General features: G+C 38.7%; 2 non-coding genes across 2 annotated transcripts; one reads left to right on the plus strand and one right to left on the minus strand.

Annotated features, from left to right (window-relative positions):
• Nucleotides 1-7,622: 7,622 nt before the first annotated feature.
• Nucleotides 7,623-7,726, minus strand: LOC130953576 (small nucleolar RNA R71). Its single transcript, XR_009075745.1, has one exon. It is a non-coding gene; the product is annotated as a small nucleolar RNA R71 (small nucleolar RNA).
• A 6,723-nt stretch (nt 7,727-14,449) lies between these two features.
• Nucleotides 14,450-14,557, plus strand: LOC130952204 (small nucleolar RNA R71). Its single transcript, XR_009074384.1, has one exon. It is a non-coding gene; the product is annotated as a small nucleolar RNA R71 (small nucleolar RNA).
• Nucleotides 14,558-24,911: the final 10,354 nt, after the last annotated feature.

Consider the following 24,911-nt stretch of genomic DNA (forward strand, 5'->3'; position numbering starts at 1 on the left):
AAAATATGCACTGTTCAAACATTCATTTAGAAAACAAAAAGTATTGTCACCACATCAATATAATTAAACTAATTTCAAGGATAAATTCAAAACTCATGTACTTCTTGTTCTTTTGTATTAGAAACATTTTTCATTTAAGAAAGGTGAAGGATTCATGGAATTATTCATAGCCTTAAGCCATAGACACTAGATACTAATGATCATGAAGTAAAGACACAAACATAGACAAACGTATAGCATAAAAACCAAAAAATAGATAAATAAGAACAAGGAATGATTCCACCTTAGTGATGGTGGCGTCTTCTTCTTGAAGAACCAATGATGTCCTTGAGCTCTTCTATGTCTCTTCCTTGCCTTTGTTGCTCCTCCCTCATTGCTCTTTGATCTTTTCTAATCTCGTGGAGAATGATGGAGTGCTCTTGGTGTTCCACCCTTAATTGGTTCATGTCATGACTCAATCCTTCTAGGGAAGTGTTGAGTTGTTCCCAATAGTTGTTTGGAGGAAAATGCATCTCTTGAGGTATCTCAGGGATTTCTTGATGATGAGCTTCCTCATGCGTCTCTTGAGATCCATGAATGGGCTCTCTTGTTTGCTCCATCCTCTTCTTAGTGATGGGCTTGTCCTCTTCAATGAGGATGTCTCCTTCTATGATAACTCCAGCTGAGTAGCATAGATGGTAAATGAGATGAGGAAAAGCTAGCCTTGCCAAGGTGGAGGGCTTTTTGGCTACTTTGTAGAGTTCTAGAGAGATGACTTCATGAACTTCTACTTCCTCTCCAATCATGATGCTATGGATCATGATGACCCGATCCACAGTAACTTCGGATCGGTTGCTAGTGGGGATGATGGAGCGTTGGATGAACTCCAACCATCCTCTAGCCACAGGCTTAAGGTCCAGTCTTCTCAATTGAACCGGCTTGCCTTTAGAGTCTCTTTTCCATTGAGCTCCTTCAACACATATGTCCATAAGGACTTGGTCCAACCTTTGATCAAAGTTGACCCTTCTAGTGTAGGGGCGTGCATCTTCTTACATCATAGGCAAGCTAAACGCCAACCTTACATTTTCCGCACTGAAATCTAAGCATTTCCCCTGAACCATTGTAAGATAATTCTTTGGATTCGGGTTCATACTTTGATCATGGTTCCTAGTGATCCATGCATTAGCATAGAACTCTTGAACCATTAAGATTCTGACTTGTTGAATGGGGTTGGTTAGAATTTCCCAACCTCTTCTTTGAATCTCATATCGGATCTTCGGATACTCATTTTTCTTGAGCATGAAAGGGACCTCAGGAATCACATTCTTTTTTGCCACAACTTCATAGAAGTGGTCTTGATGGACCTTTGAGATGAATCCATCCATCTCCCATGACTCAGAGGTGGAAGCTTTTGCCTTCCTTTTCCTCTTTCTAGTGGTTATGAAAAAACAAAAAAGCAATGCTTTTACCATACCAAACTTAGAATGTTGCTCGTCCTCGAGCAAAAGAAGAAAGAATAGAAGAAGAGGAAGAAGATATGGAGGAGAGGGAGAGAGATGTGTATTCGGCCAAGGGAGAGAAGAGAGGGTTGTGTAGTGTGAGAATGAAGAAGGATAGAGGGGTTTATATAGTGGAGGGAGAGGGGTTTGGTTCGGCCATTTAGGGTGGGTTTGGGTGGGAAAGTGATTTTGAATTTGAAGGTAGGAGGGGTTTATGGGGAAGAGAGATTGAGGTGATTGGTGAAGGGTTTTTTTTTGGAAGAATGTTATTGGATTGTGTGAAGAGGAGAGAAGGTAAGTTGAGGTAGGTGGGGATCCTGTGGGGTCCACAGATCCTGAGGTGATCCTGTGGGATCCACAGATCCTGAGGTGTCAAGGATGAATCATCCCTGCACCAATTAGGCGTGTAAAACGCCCTCTGCATGCAATCCTGGCGTTTAACACTAGATTGATGCTTGTTCTGGCGTTAAACGCCAGCTCTATGCTTGTTTCTGGCGTTAAACGCCACTTTGATGCTTGTTTCTGGCATTTAACGCCAGCTTTCCCCAGGGTGCAATCCTGGCATTTGAATGCCAGATTGCTGCTTGTTTCTGGCGTTCAACGCCAGATTCATGCTCTGTTCTGGCGTTGAACGCCAGCCAGATGCTCCTTACTGGAATTTAAACGCCAGTAAGATCTTCCTCCAAGGTATGCTATTTCTTCTGCTGTTTTTTATTCTGTTTTTAATTTTAGCCATTGTTTTGTGACTCCACATGATCATGAACCTAATAAAATATAAAAGAACAATAGAAAATATAAATAATTAAAAATTGGGTTGCCTCCCAATAAGCACTTCTTTAATGTCAATAGCTTGACAGTGAGCTCTCATGGAGCTTCACAGATCATTAGAGCATTGGTGGGACCTCCCAACACCAAACTTAGAGTTTGAATGTGGGGGTTGAACACCAAACTTAGAGTTTGGTTGTGGCCTCCCAACACCAAACTTAGAGTTTGATTGTGGGGGCTTTGTTTAACTCTATATTGAGAGAAGCTTTTCATGCTTCCTCTCCATGGTTGCAGAGGAAGATCCTTGAGCTTTAAACACCAGGTAGTCCTTATTCAATTGAAGGACTAGCTCTCCTCTGTCAACATCAATCACAGCTCCTGCTGTGGCTAGAAAGGGTCTTCCAAGGATGATGGATTCATCCTTATCCTTCCTAGTGTCTAAGATTATGAAATCAGCAGGGATGTAAAGGCCTTTAACCTTCACTAACACATCGTCTACCACTCCATAAGCTTGTCTTATTGACTTGTCTGCCATCTCTAATGAGAATGTGGCATCCTGTACCTCAAAGATCCCCAGCTTCTCCATTACAGAGAGTGGCATAAGATTTATACCTGACCCCAGGTCACACAGAGCCTTCTCAAAGGTCATGGTGCCTATGGTACAGGGTATTAAGAATTTACCAGGATCTTGTTTCTTTTGAGGTAAAATTTGCTGAACCCATGTATCTAGTTCACTAATGAGCAAGGGAGGTGTATCTTCCCAAGTCTCATTACCAAACAACATGGCATTCAGCTTCATGATAGCTCCTAGATATTGAGCAACTTGCTCTCTAGTTACATCTTTATCCTCTTCAGAGGAAGAATAGTTTTCAGAGCTCATGAATGGTAGAAAGAGGTTTAAAGGAATCTCTATGGTCTCTATATGAGCCTCAAATTCCTTTAGGTCCTCAATAGGAAACTCCTTCTTGTCTGGAAGACATCCCATGAGGTCTTCCTCATTGGGATTCACATCCTCCCCTTCCTCTCTAGGTTCGGCCATTTTGATTATGTCAATGGCCTTGCACTCTCTTTTTGGATTCTCTTCAGTATTGCTTGGGAGAGTACTAGGAGGGGTTTCAGTGATTTTCTTACTCAGCTGCCCCACTTGTGCCTCCAAATTTCTAATGGAAGACCTTATTTCACTCATGAAACTTAAAGTGGCCTTAGATAGATCAGAGACTATGTTTGCTAAGCTAGAGGAGCTCTGCTTAGAATGCTCTGTCTGTTGCTGAGAAGATGATGGAAAAGGCTTGTTATTGCTAAGCATGTTTCTTCCACCATTATTAAAGCCTTGTTAGGGCTTTTGTTGATCCTTCCATGAGAAGTTTGGATGATTTCTCCATGAAGAATTATAGGTGTTCTCATAGGGTTCACCCATGTAATTCACCTCTGCCATTGCAGGGTTCTCAGGATCATAAGCTTCTTCTTCAGAAGATGCCTCTTTAGTGCTGTTGGATGCATTTTGCCATCCATTCAGTCTTTGAGAAATCATGTTGACCTGCTGAGTCAACATTTTATTCTAAGTCAATATGGCATTCAGAGCATCAATCTCAAGAACTCCCTTCCTCTGAGGCGTCCTGATGAGCGGATAAATTATACGCTTTTTGGCATTGTTTTTAGGTAGTTTTTAGTAAGTTCAAGCTACTTTTAGGGATGTTTTCATTAGTTTTTATGTTAAATTCATATTTCTGGACTTTACTATGAGTTTGTGTATTTTTCTGTGATTTCAGGTAATTTCTGGCTGAAATTGAGGGACTTGAGGAAAACTCTGAAAAAGGCTGACAAAAGGACTGCTGATGCTGTTGGATTCTGACCTCCCTGCACTCGAAATGGATTTTCTGGAGCTACAGAACTCCAAATGGCGCGTTCTCAACGGCGTTGGAAATTAGACATCCAGAGCTTTCCAGCAATATATAATAGTCAATACTTTATTCGGAAATTGACGACGTAAAGTGGCGCTCAACGCCAAGTACATGCTGCTATCTGGAGTTAAATGCCAGAAACACGTCATAACCCGGAGTTGAACGCCAGAAACACGCTATAACTTGGCGTTCAACTCCAAAAAAAGCCTCAGCTCATGGATAGATCAAGCTCAGCCCAAGCATAGACCAAGTGGGCCCCGGAAGTGGATTTATGCATCAATTACTTACTCATGTAAACCCTAGTAGCTAGTCTAGTATATATAGGACTTTTAACTATTGTATTAGATATCTATCTTTTGATCACTTTAGATCTAAGAAACATCTGAGGGCTCATAGTCCTTAGACCAAGGGGGCTGGCCATTCGGCCATGCCTGAACCTTTCACTTATGTATTTTCAACGGTGGAGTTTTTGCACACCATAGATTAAGGGTGTGGAGCTCTGCTGTACCTCAAGTTTCAATACAATTACCATTACTTTATATTCAATTCTCTTTTATTCTTATTCCAAGATATACGTTGCACTTCAACTTGATGAATGTGATGATCCGTGACACTCATCATCATTTTCACCTATGAACGCGCGTGACTGACAACCACTTCCATTCTACTTTAGGCCGGGCGCATATCTCTTAGATTCCCCAACAGAATCTTCGTGGTATAAGCTAGATAGATGGCGGCATTCATGGGAATCCGGAAAGTCTAACCTTGTCTGTGGTATTCCGAGTAGGATTCCGGTATTGAATGACTGTGACGAGCTTCAAACTCCTGAAGGCTGGGCGTTAGTGACAGACGCAAAAGAATCAAGGGATTCTATTCCAGCCTGATTGAGAACCGACAGATGATTATCCGTGCCGTGACAGAGCATTTGGACAATTTTCACTGAGAGGATGGGATGTAGCCATCAACAAGGGTGATGCCTCCAGACGATTAGCCATGCAGTGACAGCGCATAGGACCATTTTCCTGAGAGGATAAAAAGTAGCCATTGAAGACGGTGATGCCCTACATACAGCTTGCCATGGAAAGGAGTAAGAAGGATTGGATGAATGCAATAAGAAAGTAGAGATTCGAGAGGATTCTAGCATCTCCACACGCCTATCTGAAATTCCCACCATTAATTTACATAAGTATTTCTATCCTATTTTATTTTCTGTTTATTATTAATTTTTGAACCTATCATGAATCAATTTAATCTGCCTAACTGAGATTTATAAGGTGACCATAGCTTGCTTCATACCAACAATCTCTGTGGGATCGACCCTTACTCACGTAAGGTATTACTTGGATGACCCAGTACACTTGCTGGTTAAGTTGAACGGAGTTGTGTCCACACATAGCCAATAGCCATTAAATAAATCTCATGCAAATACAAAGAGGGTCACAATTTCGTCCACCAAGTTTTTGGCGCCGTTGCCGGGGATTGTTCGAGTATGGACAACTGACGGTTCATCTTGTTGCTCAGATCAGGTAATTTTCTTTTCTTTTTCGTTTTTTTACTTGGTTTTCGAAAAATTAATAAAAATCCAAAAAAATTAATAAAATCATAAAAACCAAAATTATTTTGTGTTTCTTGTTTGAGTCTTGTATCATGTTTTAAGTTTGGTGTCAATTGCATGCTTTTAAAATTTTTTCTTGCATTTTTCGAAAATTCCATGCATTCATAGTGTTCTTCATGATCTTCAAGATGTTCTTGACAAGTCTTCTTGTTTGATCTTGATGTTTTCTTGTTTGTGTTGTTTGTTTTTCATATGCATTTTTCGTTTGTTAGAGTCCATGCATTAAAGATTTCTAAGTTTGGTGTCTTGCATGTTTTCTTTGCATAAAAAATTTTTCAAAATTATGTTCTTGATGTTCATCATGATCTTCAAAGTGTTCTTGGTGTTCATCTTGACATTCATAGTGTTCTTGCATGCATTAAGTGTTTTGATCCAAAATTTTCATGTTTTGGATCATAATTGTGTTTTTCTCTCTCATAATTAAAAATTCAAAAATAAAAAATATATCTTTTCCTTTTTTCTCTCCAAATTTTCGAAATTTTGGGTTGACTTTGTCAAAAATTTTTAAAATTAGTTGTTTCTTACAAGTCAAGTCAAATTTTCAAAAATTTAAAAATCTTATCTTTTCAAAATCTTTTTCAAAAATCATATCTTTTCCAATTTTTCCTCTTTTTCGAAAATTTCAAAAATCTTTTTCAAATTATGTTCAAAATCTTTTCTTATCTTTATATCATATTTTCGAAATTACACTAACATTTGTGATTGATTCAAAATTTGAAGTTTGTTACTTTCTTGTTAAGAAAGGTTCAATCTTTAAGTTCTAAAATCATATCTTTTAGTTTCTTGTTAGTTAAGTAATTTTAAAAATTAAATCTTTTTCAAACATATCTTTTTATCTTTTATCTTATCTTTTTTCAAAAATTTTATCTTTTTCAAAATTTGATTTCAAAATATCTTATCTAACTTCTTATCTTCTTATCTTTTCACATTTGATTTTAATATCTTTTTCAACTAACTCTTTGACTTTGTGTTTGTTTCTTATCTTTTTCAAAACTACCTAACTACTTTTCCCTCTTCAATTTTCGAAAATACCTCTCTCTTTTTCAAAAATTCTTTTTAATTGTCTTAAATTTTAAATTTTAATTATATCTTATCTTTAATTTTCGAAAATAATAACCCCTTTTTCAAAATTATTTTTGAAATTCTCCCTCCCTTTTCTTATTCTATTTAATTAATTATTTACTAACACTTCTCTTCACCTTTCTTCATCTAAAAATCCGAACCCACTCTTCTACATTCTTCTCCCCTTTCTTCTCCTACTAACATAAAGGAATCTCTATACTGTGACATAGAGGATTCCTCTTCTTTTCTTGTTTTCTTCTCTTTCATATGAGCAGGAACAAGGAAAAAGGCACTCTTGTTGAAATTGATCCAGAACCTGAAAGGACTCTGAAGAGAAAATTAAGAGAAGCTAAGTTACAACAATCTAAAGGTAACCTTTCAGAAATATTAGAGCAAGAGAAGGAGATGGCAGCCGAAAATAATAATAATGCAAGGAGAATGCTTGGTGACTTCACAAAGCCAACATCCAAATTTGATGGAAGAAGCATCTCCATTCCTGCCATTGGAGCCAATAATTTTGAGCTTAAGCCTCAACTAGTTGCTTTAATGCAACAGAACTGCAAGTTTTATGGACTTCCATCTGAAGATCCTTACCAGTTTTTAACTGAGTTCTTGCAGATTTGTGAGACTGTTAAGACAAATGGAGTTGATCCTGAAGTCTACAGACTCATGCTTTTCCCTTTTGCTGTAAGAGACAGAGCTAGAATATGGTTGGATTCACAACCTAAGGATAGCCTGGACTCTTGGGATAAGCTGGTCACAGCCTTCTTGGATAAATTCTTTCCTCCTCAAAAACTGAGCAAGCTCAGAGTGGATGTTCAGACCTTCAAACAAAAAGATGGTGAATCCCTCTATGAAGCTTGGGAAAGATACAAGCAGCTGACCAAAAGATGTCCATCTGACATGTTTTCAGAATGGACCATATTAGATATATTCTATTATGGCCTATCCGAATTTTCGAAAATGTCATTGGACCATTCTGCAGGTGGATCAATTTACCTAAAGAAAACACCTACAGAAGCTCAAGAACTCATTGATATGGTCGCAAATAACTAATTCATGTACACTTCTGAGAGGAATTCTGTGAATAATGGGACACCTCAGAGGAAGGGAGTTCTTGAAATTGATGCTCTGAATGCCATATTGGCTCAGAACAAAGTGTTAACTCAGCAAGTCAACATGATCTCTCAAAGTCTGAATGGATGGCAAAATGCATCCAACAGTACTAAAGAGGCAGCTTCTGAAGAAGCTTATGATCCTGAGAACCCTGCAATAGAAGAGGTAAATTACATGGGTGAACCTTATGGAAACACCTATAACTCATCATGGAGAAATCACCCAAATTTCTCATGGAAGGATCAACAAAAGCCTCAACAAGGCTTTAATAATGGTGGAAGAAATAGGCTCAGTAATAACAAGCCTTTTCCATCATCTTCTCAGTAACAGACAGATAATTTTGAACAAAGCACTTCCAATTTCGCCAATCTAGTCTCTGATCTGTCAAAAGCCACTTTCAGTTTCATGAGTGAAACAAGATCCTCCATCAGAAATCTGGAGGCACAAGTGGGCCAGCTGAGTAAGAAAGTCATTGAAACTCCTCCCAGTATTCTCCCAAGCAATACAGAAGAGAATCCAAAAGGAGAGTGCAAGGCCATTGATGTAATCAATATGGCCGAATGCACAAGGGAGGAGGAGGACGAAAATCCTAGTGAGGAAGACCTCCTGGGACATCCCTCAAGCAAGAAGGAGTTTCCTATTAAGGATCCAAAGGAATCTGAGGCTCATATAGAGACCATAGAGATTCCATTGAATCTCCTTCTGCCATTCATGAGCTTTGAAGACTACTCATCCTCTGAAGAGGATGAAGATGTGACTGGAGAGCAAGTTGCTCAATATTTAGGAGCTATCATGAAGCTAAATGCCAAGTTGTTTGGTAATGAGACTTGGGAAAGTGAACCTCCCTTGCTCATTAATGAACTAGATACCTGGATTCAGCAAATTTTACCTCAAAAGAGACAAGATCCTGGCAAGTTCTTAATACCTTGTACCATAGGCACCATGACCTTTAAAAAAGCTCTATGTGATCTAGGGTCAAGGATAAATCTTATGCCACTCTCTGTAATGGAGAAGCTGGGGATCATTGAGGTACAACCTGCCTTGTTCTCATTACAATTAGCAGACAAGTCATTGAGACAAGCTTATGGAATAGTAGAGGACGTGTTAGTAAAGGTTGAAGGCCTTACATCCCTGCTGATTTCATAATCTTAGACACTAGGAAGGAAGAGGATGAATGCATCATCCTTGGAAGACCTTCCTAGCCACAGCAGGAGCTGTGATAGATGTCAACAGTGAATTAGTCCTTCAATTGAATGGAGACTACCTTGTGTTTAAGGCACATGGCCATCCCTCTGTGATAAAAGAGAGTAAGCATGAAGAGCTTCTCTCAGTTCAGAGTCAAGAAGAGCCCCCACAGTCAAACTCTAAGTTTGGTGTTGGGAGACCACAACCAAACTCTAAGTTTGGTGTTAAGACCCCATATCCAAACTCTAAGTTTGGTGTGGGACTATACAACATTGACCTGATCACCTTGTGGCTCCATGAGAGCCCTGTCAAGCTATTGACATTAAAGAAGCGCTTGTTGGGAGGCAACCCAATTTTATTTATCTAATTTTTATTTTATTCTATTTATTGTTATTTGTGTTTTATTAGGTACATGATCATGTGGAGTCACGAAAAAAATATAAAAATTAAAAACAAAATCAAAAACAGCAGAAGAAAAATCACACCCTGGAAGAAGGACAGACTGGCGTTCAACGCCAGTAAGGAGCATCTGGCTGGCGTTCAACGCCAGAACAGAGCATGAATCTGGCGCTGAACGCTAGAAACAAGCAACATTCTGGCGTTTGAACGCCAGGAATGTGCCTTAAGAAAAGCTGGCGCTGAACGCTAGTAACAAGCATGGAACTGGCGTTCAACGCCAGAAACATGCTACATATGGGCATTGAACGCCCAGAACATGCTTTACATGGGCGTTGAACGCCCAGAACGTGCATCACCTCGGTGTTTAAACGCCAAAATGGTATGTAAAGGCATTTTACATGCCTATTTGGTGCAAGGATGGAATTCCTTGACACCTCAAGATCTGTGGACCCCACAGGATCACCTCAGGATCTGTGGACCCTACAGGATCCCCACCTAACATATTCCCACCTTACCTCCTAATCCTATTTACACTCTCCCCCATATCACACTTCCCAAAACCCTTCACCAATCACCTCAATCTCTCTTCCCCATCACCTATTCATCACTCACATCCATCCACTTTTCCCCATAAACCCCACTTACCTCCAAAATTCAAAAATCTTTCCCACCCAAACCCACCCTAAAATGGCCGAACCTACCCTCTCCCCTTTCCCTATATAAACCCTCCATTCCACTTCATTTTCACACAACACAACCCCCTTCTATACCTTGGCCGAAACACCATCTCTCCCTTCTCCTCAATATTTTCTTTTTCTTTTCTTCTCTTCTTTCTTTCTCTTGCTCGAGGGCGAGCAATATTTTAAGTTTGGTGTGGTAAAAGCATAAGCTTTTGTTTTCCATTACCATCAATGGCACCTAAGGCCGGAAAATCCTCTAGAAAAGGAAAAGGGAAGACAAAAGCTTCCACCTCCGAGTCATGGGAGATGGAAAGATTCATCTCCAAAAGCCATCGAGACCACTTCTATGATGTTGTGGCAAAGAAGAAGGTGATCCCTGAGGTCCCTTTCAAGCTCAAGAAAAATGAGTATTCGGAGATCCGACATGAGATCCGAAGAAGAGGTTGGGATGTCCTAACCAACCCCATGCAACAAGTCGGAATCCTAATGGTTCAAGAGTTCTATGCCAATGCATGGATCACTAGGAACCATGATCAAAGTATGAACCCGAATCCAAAGAATTATCTCACAATGGTTCGGGGGAAATACTTAGATTTTAGTCTGGAGAATGTGAGATTGGCGTTCCACTTGCCCATGATGCAAGAAGATGTACGCCCCTACACTAGAAGGGTCAACTTTAATCAAAGGTTGGACCAAGTCCTTATGGACATATGTGTGGAAGGAGCTCAATAGAAAAGAGACTCCAAAGGCAAGCCAGTTCAACTAAGAAGACTGGACCTCAAGCCTGTGGCTAGAGGATGGTTGGAGTTCATTCAACACTCCATCATTCCCACTAGCAACCGATCCGAAGTTACTGTGGATCGGGCCATCATGATTCATAGCATCATGATTGGAGAGGAAGTAGAAGTTCATGAAGTCATCTCCAATGAATTCTACAAAATAGCCGAAAAGCCATCCACTATGGCAAGGCTAGCTTTTCCTCACCTTATTTGCCATCTATGTTACTCAGCTGGAGTTATCATAGAAGGAGACATCTCCATTGAAGAGGATAAGCCCATCACCAAGAAGAGGATGGAGCAAGCAAGAGAGACCCTCCACGGTTCTCAAGAGATGCATGAGGAAGCTCATCATCAAGAAATCCCTGAGATGCCTCAAGGGATGCACTTTCCTCCCAATAACTATTGGGAACAACTCAACACTTCCTTAGAAGATTTGAGCCACAATGTGGAACAATTAAGGGTGGAACATCACGAGCACTCCATCATTCTCCATGAAATAAGAGAAGATCAAAGAGCAATGAGGGAGGAGCAACAAAGGCAAGGAAAGGACATAGAAGAGCTTAAAGACATTGTTGGGCCTTCAAGAAGAAGACGCCACTAAGGTGGATTCATTCCTTGTTCTTATTTCTTTCTATTTTTTGATTTCTATGTTATGTTTATCTATATTTTGTGTATCTACTTCATGATCATTAGTATGTAGTAACTATGTCTTAAAGCTATGAATAAAATCCATTAATCCTTCACCTCTCTTAAATGAAATATGCTTTAATCCAAAAGAACAAGAAGTACATGAATTTCGAATTTATCCTTGAATTTAGTTTAATTATATTGATGTGGTGACAATACTTTTTGTTTTCTGAATGAATGCTTGAATAGTGCATTATTTTATCTTGTTGTTTATGAATGTTAAAACTGTTGGCTCTTGAAAGAATAATGAATAAAGAGAAATGTTATTGATGATCTGAAAAATCATGAAATTGATTCTTGAAGCAAGAAAAAGCAGTGAAAAAGCAAAAGCTTGTGAAAAAAAAATTTAGAAAGAAAAAGAAAGAGCAAGCAGAAAAAGCCAATAGCCCTTAAAACCAAAAGGCAAGGGTAAAAAGGATCCAAAGCAAAGGAGTGTGCTTAAGAGCTCTGGACACCTCTAACTGGGGACTCTAGCAAAGCTGAGTCACAATCTGAAAAGGTTCACCCAATCATGTGTCTGTGGCATTTATGTATCCGGTGGTAATACTGGAAAACAAAATGCTTAGGGCCACGGCCAAGACTCATAAGTAGCTGTGTTCAAGAATCAACATGCTTAACTAGGAAAGCCAATAACACTATCCGAAAATCTAAGTTCCTAGAGAAGCCAATCATTCTAAACTTCAAAGGAAAGAGTGAGATGCCAAAACTGTTCAGAAGCAAAAAGCTACAAGTCCCGCTCATCTAATTATAATTAATATTCATTGATATTCTGGAATTTATAATATATTCTCTTCTTTTTATACTATTTGATTTTCAGTTGCTTGGGGACAAGCAACAATTTAAGTTTGGTGTTGTGATGAGCGCATAATTTATACGCTTTTTGGCATTGTTTTTAGGTAGTTTTTAGTAAGTTCAAGCTACTTTTAGGGATGTTTTCATTAGTTTTTATGTTAAATTCACATTTCTGGACTTTACTATGAGTTTGTGTGTTTTTCTGTAATTTCAGGTAATTTCTGGCTGAAATTGAGGGACTTGAGCAAAACTCTGAAAAAGGCTGACAAAAGGACTGCTGATGCTGTTGGATTCTGACCTCCCTGCACTCGAAATAGATTTTCTGGAGCTACAGAACTCCAAATTGCGCGCTCTTAACGGCGTTGGAAAGTAGACATCCAGAGATTTCCAGCAATATATAATAGTCCATACTTTATTCGGAAATTGACGACGTAAAGTGGCGCTCAACGCCAAGTACATGCTGCTGTCTGGAGTTAAACGCCAGAAACACGTCATAACCCGGAGTTGAACACCAGAAACACGCTATAACTCGGTGTTCAACTCCAAGAAAAGCCTCATCTCGTGGATAGATCAAGCTCAGCCCAAGCATACACCAAGTGGGCCCCGGAAGTGGATTTATGCATTAATTACTTACTCATGTAAACCCTAGTAGCTAGTCTAGTATATATAGGACTTTTAACTATTGTATTAGATATCTATCTTTTGATCACTTTAGATCTAAGGAACATATAGGGTTGCATAGTCCTTAGACCAAGGGGGCTGGCCATTCGGCCATGCCTGAACCTTTCACTTATGTATTTTCAACGGTAGAGTTTCTGCACACCATAGATTAAGGGTGTGGAGCTCTGCTGTACCTCAAGTTTCAATACAATTACCATTACTTTATATTCAATTCTCTTTTATTCTTATTCCAAGATATACGTTGCACTTCAACTTGATGAATGTGATGATCCGTGACACTCATCATCATTCTCACCTATGAACGCGCGTGACTGACAACCACTTCCGTTCTACTTTAGGCCGGGCGCATATCTCTTAGATTCCCCAACAGAATCTTCGTGGTATAAGCTAGATAGATGGCGGCATTCATGGGAATCCGGAAAGTCTAACCTTGTCTGTGGTATTCCGAGTAGGATTCCGGTATTGAATGACTGTGACGAGCTTCAAACTCCTGAAGGCTGGGCGTTAGTGACAGACGCAAAAGAATCAAGGGATTCTATTCCAGCCTGATTGAGAACCGACAGATGATTAGCCGTGCCGTGACAGAGCATTTGGACCATTTTCACTGAGAGGATGGGATGTAGCCATCAACAAGGGTGATGCCTCCAGACGATTAGCCATGCAGTGACAGCGCATAGGACCATTTTCCCGAGAGGATAAAAAGTAGCCATTGAAGACGGTGATGCCCTACATACAGCTTGCCATGGAAAGGAGTAAGAAGGATTGGATGAATGTAATAAAAAAGTAGAGATTCGAGAGGATTCTAGCATCTCCACACGCCTATCTGAAATTCCCACCATTAATTTACATAAGTATTTCTATCCTATTTTATTTTCTATTTATTATTAATTTTCGAACCTATCATGAATCAATTTAATCTGCCTAACTGAGATTTACAAGGTGACCATAGCTTGCTTCATACCAACAATCTCTGTGGGATCGACCCTTACTCACGTAAGGTATTACTTGGATGACCCAGTACACTTGCTGGTTAAGTTGAACGGAGTTGTGTCCACACATAGCCAATAGCCATTAAATAAATCTCATGCAAATACAAAGAGGGTCACAATTTCGTCCACCACGTCCCATTACTCATAGAATTTCTCTCAGAAGTATACATGAATTGGTTATTTGCAATCATATCAATGAGTTCTTGAGCTTCTGCAGGCGTTTTCTTTAGGTGAATGGATCCACCTGCAGAATAGTTCAGTGACATCTTAGAGAACTCAGATAGACTATAATAGAATATATCCATAATGGTCCACTCTGAAAGCATGTCAGAAGGACACCTTTTGGTCATCTGCTTATATCTTTCCCAAGCTTCATAGAGGGATTCACCATCTTTTTGTTTGAAGTTCTGAACATCCACTCTAAGCTTGCTCAGCTTTTGAGGAGGAAAGAACTTAGCCAAGAAGGCCGTGACCAGCTTATCCCAAGAGTCCAGGCTATCTTTAGGTTGTGAGTCCAACCATGTTCTAGCTCTGTCTCTTACAGCAAAAGGGAAAAGCATGAGCCTGTAGACTTCAGGATCTACTCCATTAGTCTTAACATTCTCACAGATCTGCAAGAACTCAGTTAAAAACTAATAGGGATCTTCTGATGGAAGTCTATGAAACTTGCAGTTCTGTTGCATTAGAGCAACTAGTTGAGGCTTCAGCTCAAAATTGTTTGCTCCAATGGCAGGGATTGAGATGCTTCTTCCATCAAACTTGGAAGTAGGTATAGTATAATCACCAAGCATCCTCCTTGCATTATTATTTTCAGCTGCCATCTCCTCTTCCTTTTCAAAAATTTCTGTAAGATTGTCTCTGGATTGTTGTAATTTAGCTTCTCTCAGTTTCCTCTTCAGAGTCCTTTCAGGTTCAGGATCTGCTTTAACAAGAATATTCTTGTCCTTGCTCCTGCTCATATGAAAAAGAAGGGAACAGAAAATAATAATAGGGATCCTCTTTGCCACAATAGAGAGATTCTTTTATGTTAGTAGAAGAAGAAAAGAGTAGAAGAAGGAAAAGAGGAAAATTCAAACTCAGAAAGGAAGAGAGGGTTCAAATTTTAAGATGAAGAAAAGAGTGTTAGTAATTAAATGAATAAATAGAAGAAGATGAGAGAGGAAAAAATTCGAAAATTGTTTTTGAAAAACAGTTAGTGATTTTCGAAAATTGAGAGAAGAAATAAAATTGAATTTAAAATTTGAAACAATTAGTTAAAAAAAGAATTTTGAAAAAGAGGGAGGTAATTTTCAAAAATTAGAGAGAGGAAAGTAGTTAGGTGGTTTTGAAAAAGATAAGAAACAAACAAAAAGTCAATTAGTTAGTTGAAAAAGATTTGAAAATCGATTTTGAAAAGATAAGAAGTTAGAAAATATTTTGAAATCAAATTTTTGAAAAAGATATGATTTGAAAAAAAGATATGATTGAAAAAATATTTTGAAAAAGATTTTATTTTTAAAATTAAAATTAATTACTTGACTAACAAGAAATTAAAAGATATGATTCTAGAATTTAAAGATTGAACCTTTCTTAACAAGAAAGTAACAAACTTCAAATTTTTAAATCATTCACATTAATTGTTAGCAAAGTTTTCAAAAATTTGAAATAAAGATAAGAAAAAGATTTTAAAAATAAAAAAATAAAAATATTTTCAAAATTTTGAAAATCATAAAAAATGAAAAAGATTTGATTTTTGAAAAAGTTTTGAAAAGATAGGATTTTTTTTTAAATTGAAATCTTGACTTGACTAACAAGAAACAACTTATTTTAAAAATTTTTGACTAAGTCAACCCAAAATTTCAAATTTTATGAGAGAAATAAGTGAAAGATATTTTTTATTTTTAAATTTTTAATGAGGAGAGAGAAAAACACAAAAATGACTCACAACATCAAAATTATGAATCAAAACACATGATGTATGCAAGAACACTATGAATGTCAAGATGAACACCAAGAATACTTTGAATGTCAAGATGAACATCAAGATTTATTTTTGAAAGATTTTCAAGAAAAGAAAGACATGCAAGACACCAAACTTAGAAATTTTTAATGCTTAGACACTATGAATGCAAAAATGCATATGAAAAACAACAAAAAACACAAAATAAGAAAATTTAAAGATCAAACAAGAAGACTTGTCAAGAACAACTTGAAGATCATGAAGAACACATGCATGAATTTTCGAAAAATGCAAAAGTTTTTAAAACATGCAATTGACACCAAACTTAAAAATTGACACTAAACTCAAACAAGAAACACAAAAATATTTTTGGTTTTTTTATGATTTTATTAATTTTTTTGGATTTTTCAAAAAATAAATTTTTTTTAAAAACGAAAAAAAAAAGATTTTTGAAAGATTTTTGAAAACGTTTTGAAAAGAAATTTAGCTAATCTGAGCAACAAGATGAACCGTCAGTTGTCCAAACTCAAACAATCCCCGGCAACGGCGCCAAAAACTTGATAGGAAAAATTGTGATTTACTCTTTTCATAACTTGAACAATTCTTAGCAATGGCTCCAAAAACTGGTGCACACTACTATGGTTCACTCACATTCTTCACAACTTTGCACAACTAACCAGCAAGTGCACTAGGTCGTCCAAGTAATAAACCTTACATGAGTAAGGGTCGATCCCACGGAGATTGTTGGTATGAAGCAAGCTATAGTCATCTTGTAAATCTCAGTCAGGCAAATTATAATGGTTATAAAGGTTTTTGAAATTAATAATAATTAAAGCATAAAATAAAGATAGAGATACTTATGTAAATCATTGGTGGAAATTTCAGATAAGTGTATGGAGTTGCTTTGTCTCTGTTGAATCTCTGCTTTCCTACTGCCTTCCTTCAATCCTTCATACTCCTTTCCTGGCAAGTTGTATGTAGGGCATCACCGTTGTCAATGGCTACTTCCTATCCTCTCAGTAAAAATGGTCCAAATGCTCTTGTCACAGCACAGCTAATCATTTGTCGGTTCTCGATCATGTCGAAATAGAATCCATTGATTCTTTTGCGTCTGTCACTACGCCCAACAATCGCGAGTTTGAAGCTCGTCACAGTCATTCAATCCCTGAATCCTACTCGGAATACCACAGACAATGTTTAGACTTTCCGGATTTTCAAGAATGGCCGCCAATAATTCTAGCTTATACCACGAAGATTCTGGTTAAGGAATCCAAGAGATATTCACTCTAGCTTTCGCTTGTAGAATAGAAGTGGTTGTCAGGCACGCGTTCATAGGGACGGATGATGATGAGTGTCACGGATCATCACATCCATCAGGTTGAAGTACGAGTAATATCTTAGAATAGGAATAAGCTTGAATTGAATAAAAGGTAGTAGTAATTGCATTAAAACTCGAGGTACAGCAGAGCTCCACACTTTAATCTATGGTGTGTAGAAACTCCACCGTTGAAAATACATAAGTGATAATGGTCCAGGCATTGCCGAATGGCCAGCCCCCATGAAGGTCTAAAATCGCATACACTGATTAAAGATCAATCAAAAGACAAGACGCTTAGTAAAATAGTAAAAATTTCTATTTATACTAAACTAGTTACTAGGGTTTACAGAAATAAGTCTAAATGCAGAAATCCACTTCCAGGGCCCACTTTGGTGTGTGCTTGGGCTGAGCTTGAGCTTTACACGTGCAGAGGCTTCTTCTGGAGTTAAACGCCAAGTTGTAATGTGTTTTTGGCGTTTATCTCTGGTTTGTGACGTGTTTCTGGCGTTTTACTCCAGAATGCAGCATGGAACTGGCGTTGAACGCCAGTTTACGTTGTCTAAACTTAAATAAAGTAGGGAATATTATATATTTCTGAAAAGATCTGGATGTCTAATTTCCAACGCCGTTGAGTGCACGCCATTTGGAGTTCTGTAGCTCTAGAAAATCCATCTCGAGTGCAGGGAGGTCAGAATCCAACAGCATCAGCAATCTTTTTTCAGCCTGAATCAGATTCTTGCTCAGGTCCTTCAATTTCAGCCAGAAAATATCTAAAATCACAGAAAAACACGTAAACTCATAGTAAAGTCCAGAAATGTAAATTTTGCATAAAAACTAATAAAAACATCCCTAAAAGTAGCTAGATCATACTAAAAACTACCTAAAAACAATGCCAAAAAGCGTATAAATTATCTACTCATCAGAACTCTTGCGCCCTCCTTTTGATGGGAATGTCTTGCACTTGTTGCCATTCCATTGATTTCTTTGTGATTGGGAGATCAACTGGGATATACTCATCTACTCCCATTTTTACTCCAGCATTTTTACATAGCAGAGAAATCAAGTTTGGGTAGGCCAGTTTGGCTTCGGTGGAGTTCTTGTTTGTAATTGTATAAAGCTCACAAGCAATCAGATGATGAACTTCCACTTCTTTTCCCATCATAATGCAATGGGTCATGACTGCTCTTTTGACAGTGACTTCAGAGTGGTTGCTGGTGGGTAGTATGGAACGCCCAATAAAATTCAGCCAGCCTTTAGCAACTGGTTTGAGATCCCCCCTCCTGAGTTGAATTGGGACATTCTTTGAGTTGGTTACCCACTTGGCTCCGGGGATGCATATGTCCTCTAGAACTTGGTCCAGGCGCTTATCTTGATTCAAAATTCTCCTGTTAAAGGATTCTGGGTCGTCTTGTAGTTGAGGTAGCTTGAAGATCTCTCTTATGCTGTCATGGTGAAAGTAGATAATCCTTCCTCTGTCCATGGTTCGGAACGTATAGAAGGCAGTTCCAAACATTCTCTATTTATCTGTTTGCCACAGATTTGAGTAGAATTCCTGAACCATGTTTCTTCCCACCTTTGTCTCAGGATTAGCTAGGATTTCCCAGCCTTTGTTTCGAATTTGCTCTTGGATCTCCAGATATTCATCTTCTTTCAGATCGAATTTAACTTCTGGGATCACTGACCTTAGACCCATTATTTTGTAATAATGGTCTGCATGTTCTTTGGTTAAGAACTTCTCTTGATTCCAAAATGGTTTTGGAATATTCTCTTTCTTGCCTCTTCAGGTGGTTTGTTTTCCCTTAGGACCCATGATCTTGGTGAGTCTTGGCTCAGTGATCACAAAAAGCAAACTAAACTTAGAGGTTTGCTTGTCCTCAAGTAAAAGAAAGGAAAGGAGAGGAAGAGAGGGAGAGACAATTTCGAATGGTGGAGGAAAGGGGATGGCCGAATGGCAATTTAAAGGGGGGGAGGGTGGGTTCAAAAATTTGGAAAAAGATATGCAGAAGATATGATTTGTGAAAAAGATGTGATAGAAGATATGATTTGTGAAAAGATAATTATGATATGCAAAAGATGTATTTTTAAAATTGAGAAGATAAGAGGGGGATTTGGAAAAATAATTCTAATTTTGAAAAGATAGTGTGATGGATTGAAAAAGATTTGAAAAGAATTTAAAAAGATATATGAGCTTTTTACAAAGATTTTGAAGGAAATAGAAAAAGATTTTTTTTTTTTGGATTAAGAAATTTTTGAAATTGAAATTGAAAGATGAGGATTTGTAACATGTTCATGCAAGAAATGTGGAAAGAAATATTAAAATTTGAAAAAGATCTGAGTTGGGAACAAGAACCTCCTCCCCCCATGTTCCTGGCGTTAAACGCCCAGGAGTAGCATGTCTTGGGCGTTTAACGCCCAATTGCTGCTTATTGTGGGCGTTTAAACGCCCAGCTAGGTGTTCTGGCTGGCGTTTAAACACCAGTTTGCCTTCCTTACTGGGCATTTAAACGCCTAACCAGATACCCTGGTTGGCATTTAAACGCCAATTTGCCTTCCTTACTGGGCATTTAAACGCCCAACCAGGTACCCTGGTTGGCGTTTAAACGCCAGTTTGCCTTCCTTACTGGCATTTTTCTGCTAGTGAGCATCTTTTCTCTGTTTTTTGCTCTGAATTTTTCTGTAACTCTGTGAACTCCTACAATGAAAGATAAATTTTGTATCAAACTCTTATAATTACTAGAAAATAGATATGCTTAACCAATGGCTGGGTTGCCTCCCAGCAAGCGCTTCTTTATTGTCTTTAGCTGGACCTCACTGAATGTTATTCTAGTCTCAGTTTTGAGCACTCTTGCTCAATATTGCTTTCAAGATAGTGTTTGACTCTTTGTCCATTAACAATGAATCTTTTATCAGAGTCAGTATCTTGAAGCTCCACATATCCATATGGTGACACACTTGTAATCACATATGGTCCCCTCCACCGGGATTTTAATTTCGCAGGGAATAATTTGAGTCTAGAGTTGAATAGCAGGACCTTTTGTCCTGGTTCAAAGACTCTGGATGACAATTTCTTGTCATGCCATCTTTTTTATTTCTCCTTGTAAATTTTTGTGTTTTCGAAAGCATTGAGCCTGAATTCCTCTAGCTCATTCAACTGGAGCAATCTTTTCTCTCTAGCTAATGTAGCATCAAGGTTTAGGAATCTGCAATAGGCTTTATATTCCAGTTCCACGGGCAGATGACAGGCTTTGCCATACACAAGTTGGTATGGAGAAGTTCCTATAGGAGTCTTGAATGCTGTTCTGTATGCCCACAGAGCATCATCCAAGCTTTTTGCCCAATCCTTTCTACGGGCCACCACAGTCCGTTACAAGATTCTTTTTAGTTCTCTATTCGAGACCTCAGCTTGCCCATTTGTCTGTGGATGGTATGGAGTTGCTACCTTGTGGCTAATTCCATACCGGACCATAGTAGAGTAAAGTTGTTTATTGCAGAAATAAGTGCCTCCATCACTGATTATTACTCTGGGGACACCAAATCTACTGAAGATGTATTTCTGGATGAACTTTATCACTGTTTTAGTATCACTAGTGGGTGTTGCAATTGCCTCTACCCATTTAGATACATAGTCTACTGCCACCAGAATATAAGTGTTTGAGTATGAAGGTGGGAAAGGCCCCATGAAGTCAATACCCCAAATGTCAAACAATTCAATCTCTAAGATCCTTTGCTGAGGCACGGCATAACCATGAGGCAGATTACCAGCTCTCTGGCAACTGTCACAGTTCCGTACAAACTCTCGGGAGTCTTTATAGAGAGTACGCCAATAGAAGCCACATTGGAGGACTTTTGTGGCTGTTTGCTCACTTCCAAAATGTCCTCCGTATTGTGATCTATGGCAATGCCAATGGATCCTCTGCGCTTCTTCTCTAGGTATGCACCTACGGATTAATCCGTCTGCGCATCTCTTAAAGAGATATGGTTCATCCCACAAGTAGTACTTTGCATCAGAAATTAATTTTTTTGTTTGCTACCTACTGTACTTTTTGGGTATGAACGTTGCAGCCTTATAGTTTGCAATGTCTGCAAACCATGGTACTTCCTGAATGGCAAAGAGTTGCTCATTCGAAAAAGTTTCAGAGATCTCAGTGATGGAGAGGGACGCCCCTTCTACTGGTTCTATCCGGGACAGGTGATCTGCCACTTAGTTTTCTGTCCCTTTTCTGTCTCTTATTTCTATATCAAACTCTTGCAGAAGCAGCACCCACCTTATGAGCCTGGGTTTTGAATCCTGCTTTGTGAGTAGATATTTAAGAGCAGCATGGTCAGTGTACACAATCACCTTTGATCCTACCAAATAGGATCTGAACTTGTCAATGGCATAAACCACTGCAAGCAATTCCTTTTTTGTGGTTGTTTAATTCTTCTGTGCATCATTCAGGACACGACTGGCATAATAAATGACATGCAGAAGTTTGTCATGCCTCTGTCCCAATACTGTACCAATAGCATGATCACTGGCATCACACATCAGTTCGAATGGTAATGTCCAATTTGGTGCAGAAATGACTGGTGCTGTAACCAGCTTGACTTTCAGGGTCTCAAACGCTTGCAGACACTCTGTGTCAAATATAAATGGCATGTAAGCAGCTAGCAGATTACTTAGAGATTTTGCGATTTTTGAAAAATCCTTTATAAACCTCTTATAGAATCCTGCATGCCCCAGAAAGCTTCTGATTGCCTTAACATTGGCAGGTGATGGTAATTTTTCAATTACCTCTACCTTAGCTTGATCTACCTCTATTCCTCTATTCGAGATTTTGTGTCCAAGGACGATCCCTTCAGTCACCATAAACTGACATTTTTCCCAGTTCAAAACCAGGTTAGTCTCTTGGCACCTCTTTAGAACAAGAGTCAAATGATCAAGACAGGAGCTGAATGAGTCTCCATATACTAAGAAGTCATCCATGAAGACTTCCAGAAATTTCTCTACCATATCAGAGAAAATAGAGAGCATGCATCTCTGAAAGGTTGTAGGTGCATTACAAAGCCCAAATGGCATCCTTCTGTAGGCAAATACTCCAGATGGGCATGTAAATGCTGTTTTCTCTTGATCTTGGGGATCTACTGCAATTTGGTTGTAGCCTGAATAGCCATCCAAAAAGCAGTAATAATCATGACCTGCTAGTCTTTCTAGCATTTGGTCTATGAATGGTAAAGAAAAATGATCCTTTCTGGTGGCTGTATTGAGTCTTCTGTAGTCAATACACATGCGCCACCCTGTAACTGTTCTTGTGGGAACCAGTTCATTTTTTTCATTATGAACCACTGTCATGCCTCCCTTCTTGGGGATGACTTGGGCAGGGCTCACCTAGGGGCTATCTGAAATTGGATAAATAATCCCAGCCTCTAGTAATTTAGTGACCTCTTTCTGCACCACTTCCTTCATGGCTGGATTTAGCCGCCTTTGTGGTTGAACCACTGGCTTAGCATTATCCTCCAAGAGAATCTTGTGCATGCATCTGGCTGGGCTAATGCCCTTAAGATCACTTATGGACCATGACCTTAGGATTTTTGCTAGTAAAGAATTTTATAAAAATAGTCGCGTTGTAAGTATAGCTTCTAAACTAACAGAAAATCCTTTCGTACAAACGTTTGGTTGTCACAAGTAATAAACCCCTTTGGAATTGATAACCAAAGTATTTAAACCTCGGGTCGTCTTCTCAAGAAATTGCAGGGAAGTATGATTTATTATTGGTTATGCAAAGGTATATTTTGGGGTTTTGAAAAGGTTTGAACAAATAATTTAATTGATAAGAAAAATAAATTAATAATTAGAAAATCTCTTGGCAAGGTATGAAAACTGGAAGTCCTATCCTAGTTATCCTTATCAATGGTGATGAGAATTATATTTTTGCTCCCACTAAGTCAACCTCTAACTATGAAGGTCAGTTAAGTGGACAAATTAATTTAACACCTAAAGTCCTAGTCAACTCCTTAAAGAAAGACTAGAGTTATAGGAATCTAAATTAATCAGCAAAGATAATAATTATCGATCACGATGAGTTTGACAACTCAAGAGTTACCAATTATAAGAATCCTAACATGAAAAGTTCATAAACATTGAACCTGTGATGAAGAAGATAAAAATATTCCTAAGTCCTTTAAGAGGAATCCTAATCCTAAACCCTAAGAGAGAGGAGAGAACCTCTCTCTCTAAAAACTACATCTAAAAATATGAAAATATGTATTATGATCTGATCTGAAGTCATTTCCTGAGTCTCTGTATGTTTTCTAACTTTAATATGTGTTTCTGGGCCAAAATTTGGGTTAAAACGCGGCCCAAAATCATCTTCAGCATATTCTGTAATTTCTGCAGATCGCGCATGTCAACGCGTACGTGTCATTCAGCGATTTTCCTCTCCACGCATGCGCGTTAGGCACGCGCTCGCGTTGTTCGCGCGAAGTCCAATCCACGCGGACGTGTCAAGCACGCGTACGCATCGTTGTGATTTTTTCCAAATCGCGCGCACGCATACACCATGCGTGCGCGTCGCTGTCCGCTGGTTGTCTCCTTTATTTCTTGTACTCCTTCCCTTTTTTGCAAACTTCCTCTCTATTCTCTAAACTATTCCTGCCCTATGAAGCCTGAAACACTTAACACACATATCAAGGCATCGAATGGTATAAAAGAGAAATTAAAATACACAATTTAAATCTTGAGGAAGCAAGTTTTCAGTCATAGAATAAATTTGGGAAGGAATTGTAAACACATGCAAATTATATGAATAAGTGGGTGAAAAGCTGATGAAAATCACTCAATTAAACACAATATAAATCATAAAATAGTGGTTTATCAGACCACCCAAGAGCTGTCTTGTGTGTCTTTAGCATTTGAATCAGCGCTTCCTCTTCCTGTGGCTTTAAGGTAGAGCTTATGATCACAGGAAAAGTGTTGTCTTCTCCCAGAAATGCATATTTCAGGGATGGTGGTAGTGGTTTGAGCTCTAGTTTGGGGGACTTTTCCTCTAATTGAGAAGTTTTCAGAGGTTCTTCTAATTCCTCTGGCCCCTCCAGGTCAGGCTGAACATCTTTAAATATGTCCTCTAGCTCTGATTCGAGACTCTTAGTCATATTGACTTCTTCTACCAGAGAGTCAATAAGATCCACTCTCATGCAGTCTTTTGGTGTGTCTGGATGTTGCATAGCTTTGATAGCATTCAACTTAAACTCATTCTCATTGACTCTCAGGGTCACTTCCCTTTTTTAGACATCAATGAGGGTGCGTCCAGTTGCTAGGAATGGTCTTCCTAGAATGAGAGTTGCACTCTTGTGCTCCTCCATTTCCAGCACTACAAAGTCAGTGGGAAAGGGAAATGGCCCAACCTTGACAATCATGTCCTCGATTATGCCTGATGGGTATTTAATGGAGTCATCAGCAAGTTGAAGATAGATCTGGGTTGATTTGATCTCTTCGGTCAAACCAAGCTTTTTGATAGTGGATGCAGGGACTAGGTTGATACTTGCC

Source organism: Arachis stenosperma, chromosome 9, assembly GCF_014773155.1.
Source record: "Arachis stenosperma cultivar V10309 chromosome 9, arast.V10309.gnm1.PFL2, whole genome shotgun sequence".
NCBI classification, from domain to species: domain Eukaryota; kingdom Viridiplantae; phylum Streptophyta; class Magnoliopsida; order Fabales; family Fabaceae; genus Arachis; species Arachis stenosperma.